This window comes from Macrobrachium rosenbergii, chromosome 48 (assembly GCF_040412425.1).
Source record: "Macrobrachium rosenbergii isolate ZJJX-2024 chromosome 48, ASM4041242v1, whole genome shotgun sequence".
Taxonomy (NCBI): domain Eukaryota; kingdom Metazoa; phylum Arthropoda; class Malacostraca; order Decapoda; family Palaemonidae; genus Macrobrachium; species Macrobrachium rosenbergii.
This window is the reverse complement of record NC_089788.1, coordinates 77795187-77801186: the sequence shown is the minus strand read 5'-3', so window position 1 is coordinate 77801186 and position 6000 is coordinate 77795187.

Below are 6000 nucleotides of genomic sequence, written 5' to 3'. Positions count from 1 at the left end.
TCGGATTAGTGCTCAGAATGCTGGCCTCTGATTGGCTGAGTTTGTAAGCCAATGAGAAATAGGGTTGGTTTTTTGGGAGCCAATGATTATTATTATTATTATTATTATTATTATTATTATTATTATTATTATTATTATTATTATTATTATTATTATTATTATTGTTATAGCAATCCTTTTTTCTATTTCTATTTCTCGCAAAATCGACCCAGTTTCGTACAATGAAGTTCTCCAGAACTGACCTTTCCCGTAGTCACTCAAGCGATAATGAGGTATTTGCTAACGAGCAGGGGGGGGGGCGAGGGGGTGACATTCAATACCCGAAAACTGATCCGGTCATTATCCAATTAGGCTTTGTTTCATTGCCTGAAATCTAATCGGTTCAAAGTCCTGAATTTTCAAAGCAGTTCTCGATTGGCGCCTGCGAGAATCACACTGACAAATCACCTGTGTCTAATTTGCATGCTGTTTTTTGAAGATTAGATCGTAAGAATTTCTCCAGAACGTAATGCTTTCGTTCAGTTAGTTCTGATTACATTGATTTAATCACTGGACTAGTTTTGTTTAATTATTGGCGGTATTTCATTCAAATAGGGCATAATATATTGTTTGTAAAGGTTAATATCACAGAATACGACTCATGAAATGTAGGTATGTTAAAAATTAAATGAAAATGAGTTATTGTTTTACTTTTATATTCATATTAGGAATAGAAGGTTATATATATATATATATATATATATATATATATATATATATATATATATATATATAAATATATATATATATATATATATATATATATATATATATATATAATATATATTTGTGTATATATATAAATATATATATATACATATATATTATACACACACACATATATATATACATATATATGTAAATATGTATGTATATATATACACACATATTTACTCACCTCCAATTATAACATACATACAATACCCTATTTCCTCACAGTATAACCCCAAAATCATCCCAGACTGAAAACATAAGGTAAATGAAATTGATTAAAATCTTCCCATTTACGAAACGTGAACCTTCATAAATTATTCCCCGGCCAGATTCAGAAATAAAAGAGATATAGGACTGAGCGTATAAATTCATTCTTTCATTTATTTTAAAATTTACTATCAAATTTATTCTCGTATTACAGAGGGTGGCATTTTGAAGTGAAAGTCTCCCATGATACTTCGCAAACAAGTCATTTGTGACATCATTTCATTACTGTATGATATCATGCTGTGTGTGTGTGTGTGTATGTGTGTGTGTTCTGGTAAATGTCAATATGACAGCCACAGACTACTGCCTTTTTCGTATATATACTTATCTGGATTAGAGACAGAATGCACTATTATACACATTTTGAAAGACAGACCTATTTTCTAAAGGTGTACGAAATTTGTATTTTAGCACTGACATTGTTTTGTGTGTGTGCGTGTGTTTGATGTAACAGACTTCAGTCCTCAACTGTAAAAGTTAATATTTATTCATCTTAATTGTATTTTTCCATATAATGCATATGAGTTATTTGTTGGAAACTACTGATTCCAAGGGAAATTCTTTCAAGTTTTACTTAATTTTTATGGGGCCCCAGCATTCAGAGTCCACTAATTCTCCTGGTTATGCAAAAATGCAAAGTACATATGCATATCATCCGCATGCACAATCGTCCACAACCACAATCTTACACAATTGCATGTTTCTTGCATAGCCTAAACACCTTGTTTGCAAATTGATTTTAAACAACAATCGTAAATTTTCCTAACACTTTTGGGGGCATTTATATGCAAAATTCACGAATTCTCCTGATTATACAAATACGCAAGCTGCATCTACACATATGCACAATCACAACCACAATCTTACACAACTCTAGAATCTGTCTTGCATGAACATCACACACACATACACATACACACACACATACACAAACAGTCACTGGAAAGGACACAATCGATTTTCTCTGACCCATGTCTCTGACACTTTCAAGAATTATACAACCTCACAACTCTGCAATCTTTCCAGTCTCTCTCTGAGTGACCCCATAAATCTACAAAGTTTGAAATACGGACCAATTTGAGGGAAATGAGATCACTGATCACTGAGATCATTGGAGATCATTTCACTTTAAGGAATGATGGAAAGGACTCTCTGTTGCACACAAGGGTTGATGTTTGTAATCTTAAACTTATTCTTCTTCTGCCTAGTCTCTTGGGGACTGATTTTGTCTTCACGAGATATTTAACTTTGTGGACTAAATATTTCTATTTTGTGACATTTCTATCTTGTTACGTCAGATAGCCTTTCTGATGACCTATATCTGCATAGGATATATTTTTTTTATTGTGACCTGTTTCTGTGTAGAATTTTCCCTCTCGTGACCTATTTGTATAGATTTTTTCTTTTTTTGACCTAATTCTGCACTGTATATAATTCTGCATGGAATTTTCCTTCTTGTGACCTGTTTCTGTATAGAATTTTCCCTCTTGTGACCTATTTGCATAGAGATTATTCTTTTTTGTGACCTAATGCTGCACTGAATATAATTCTGATGGAATTTTCCTTCTTGTGACCTGTTTCTGTATAGAATTTTCCCTCTTGTGACCCATTTATATAGTGAATAACCTTTTTTGTGACCTGTTTCTGCACTGGATATAATTCTGCATGGAATTTTCCTTCTTGTGACCTGTTTCTGTATAGAATTTCCTCTCTTGTGACTTATTTGGACAGAGAATAAGCCTTTTTGTGACCTGTTTCTGCATTGGTTATAATTCTGCAAAGAATATTTTTTCCTTGTGACCTATTTCTGTATATATTATCCATTTACGTGACCAATTTGTTTTTTAATTTCAAAGGATTGTAGGAAGATGGGTAATAATAATAATAATAATAATAATAATAATAATAATAATAATAATAATAATAATAATAATAATAATAATAATAATAAGTTCATTCCTAACTAATCTTTTCACAAGAACAAATATTCATTAGAAATAAATTCAAACAGTTCCTCTGTTAAAGACAAATAATAATAATAATAATAATAATAATAATAATAATAATAATAATAATAATAATAATAATAATAAAAATAATAATAATAATAAGTTAATTACTTTACACAAGAACAAATATTCATCAGGAATAAATTAAACAGTTCCTCTCTTAAAGACAGATAATAATAATAATAATAATAATAATAATAATAATAATAATAATAATAATAATAATAATAATAATAATAATAATAATAACAATAATAATAATAATAACCAATCTGCACACAAGAAGTCATCACGAAACACGACCACTCGTCAGAAATCAATCAAAACAATTCCACTGTCAAAGACAGTTTCATTAAGGTAACTGCGAATCACTAACCAGACAGAGATTGAGTCGTCTCATTATGAAATTGAACCTAATAATTTCTCATATTCTTTCACTGGGGAATCAAATTGAATTATATTTTAATGGGTTTTCTGGTTCCAAACGATTTTGGGCCCTGTGGAGGGAGAAGAAAGTTTGGGTGAGAGAGAGAGAGAGAGAGAGAGAGAGAGAGAGAGAGTTAAATAAACAGATAGATAGTTAATAATAATAATAATAATAATAATATAATAATAATAATAATAATAATAATAATAATAATAATAATAATAATAAGGAGATTTATTTTGGTTAAACCTCTAAAATGAATTGAATCATCATGATGCCCAAATGACCTTTGACATTCTTGGGGCAGTTGTGTGGAATTTTCTGACCTCCAAATGTTCAAGCGAGGAGCAAATGCATTTTTGCTCTCTCTCTCTCTCTCTCTCTCTCTCTCTCTCTCTCTCTCTCTCTCTCTCTTGACATCTCCTGAATTTCAGTTGTAATTGTTGCATTTTCTATTTCCTCGTATTTATTGATTTATCACCTTTTTCCTTTGACCTCTCTCTCTCTCTCTCTCTCTCTCTCTCTCTCTCTCTCTCTCTCTCTCTCTCTCCCCAAGCTGTTTTCCTTTGGAACCTTCTTGGGTTTATCATATATTCTGTTGACTCTGTCCGTAAGGGAAGGAAGAGAGAGAGAGAGAGAGAGAGAGAGAGAGAGAGAGAGAGAGAGAGAGAGAGAATAAAAAAAACCAGCTAGCAACAGAACGAGGAAGGAAGACCGAAAAGACCGCACAAAATAAAGAAGAAGAAGAGTGGTCTCTGCGTGAGTGGTCTGACCGGTCCTCCACCCGCCCACATTCTCTCTCTCTCTCTCTCTCTCTCTCTCTCAAGATCTCGATCTCCCGTCCCGGAAGCGTTTTAGGGCTTAGGACCCGGGGTTAGGGGGAGGGGGGCGGGGTAATACGGAAGTTTTTAGGCCGGAAATGGAAGCGCAAGCCGCTCTTGTTAACAGGTAAATGGGAGAATAAGTATGACGTCACGAGCTGCTTAATCCATCTTTCCTCCCGCGCTGTTTTTTTTTTGTGGAATCTTTTCTCCCACATTCTTCATTATTTTCTATTATTCTTTCGACTCTTCATTGTTCTTCTTTAGAAAATTATTTATATCACATCCTTCATAACTGGCAATTATTTTTTTCACCACTGAAACAAAATCTAAGCTGAATTTAAGCTGAATTGAAGCTAAATCTTATGTTCGACTGGAAGTAGATTGAAGCTGATTTAATATAGAGTAGTCAGACCTGACTCATAGAAAACGGGAAGCGATAGATTTCCGTCAACACATAAAATATGGCCGACGTTCAATTGTGTTTTTTTTTTGTATTTTTGGATGTTTTTAAAACGTGGGGAGAGAGAGAAGAGAGAGAGAGAGAGAGAGAGAGAGAGATGAATTTTCCTATAATCCATTTTCTTGAAAAGTGATGTATTATATATATATATATATATATATATATATATATATATATATATATATATATATATATATATATATATAAAAAAACAGTATATATATTATAAATTTATTTATTATTATGTGTGTCTATACAATAATAGTATCTAAGCAACTGTAAGAAGCTTCGGATTTCTCTTTCTCTCTTCTGTTCTTCCTGACTCCTGCAAACTTTTTCTCATTGAATCCCACCCTTTCTTTTCCATTTTCTTGTTTTCCTCAAGCCTGGGCTGGAAAAGGTAGCTAGGTTGTCAGTCTCGGGGCTCTCTTTTAAGTTAAAGAAAGTAATTCCTTGAGAAAAATGGAGTATGAAGATCAAGAAAGCTGACCAATATGTTATGGGAAATAGCACCTTTCCAGCCATTATTAAGAAAGAGCGTGATGTTATCTCTACGGAGTCACTCTGTTTACTGAATGAAATCTGTTCTGTCAAACTTATATAAGGGTCAATCAGCTGATGGTCTTGATGACGTATCAACTCGTTATCCAATCGCGTTTCGTAATCGCTCACGAGGCAACGCCCACTCTGCGGTTTCACGGATGAAGCCCCGCCCCCCTTTCCCTCTGTCACGCTCCGCCCATTCTCCGTCACGTATATAAAGGGCGTGAAACTCGATGGACCTTTCTACCCACCCCACAGACTCATCATCAACATATAGTTCGCAATAGAAGCAAGAGCCCGTGCAAGGCCAGCTAAATCTAAAACAACAACATGGACCTTTCATATAATGTTGAAGTCTTAATTATACTTTTTTTAGAATATTGGTGTATAAATTATGTTTTTGAAGCTAATTACTCATATCTACCTCACCGTCACTCCTGCTCTTTCTGCTGATGTCTCCTGAATTTCAGGTGTATTGGTTTTGTTTTCTATTGTGTTCTATATTTACTTATTTATTCATTACCTCTCTCTCTCTCTCTCTCTCTCTCTCTCTCTCTCTCTCTCTCTCTCTCTCTCTCTCTCTCTCTGCAATTTGATTTTACTCTGGGGCCCTCTTTGGTTTATCAAAATCTATTGACTCTGTCCATAAGGGTTTTCAGCTGAAGATTTCAAGAAAGGACAGATAGAAAGAAAGGAGATATTCCCTTATATTTACTT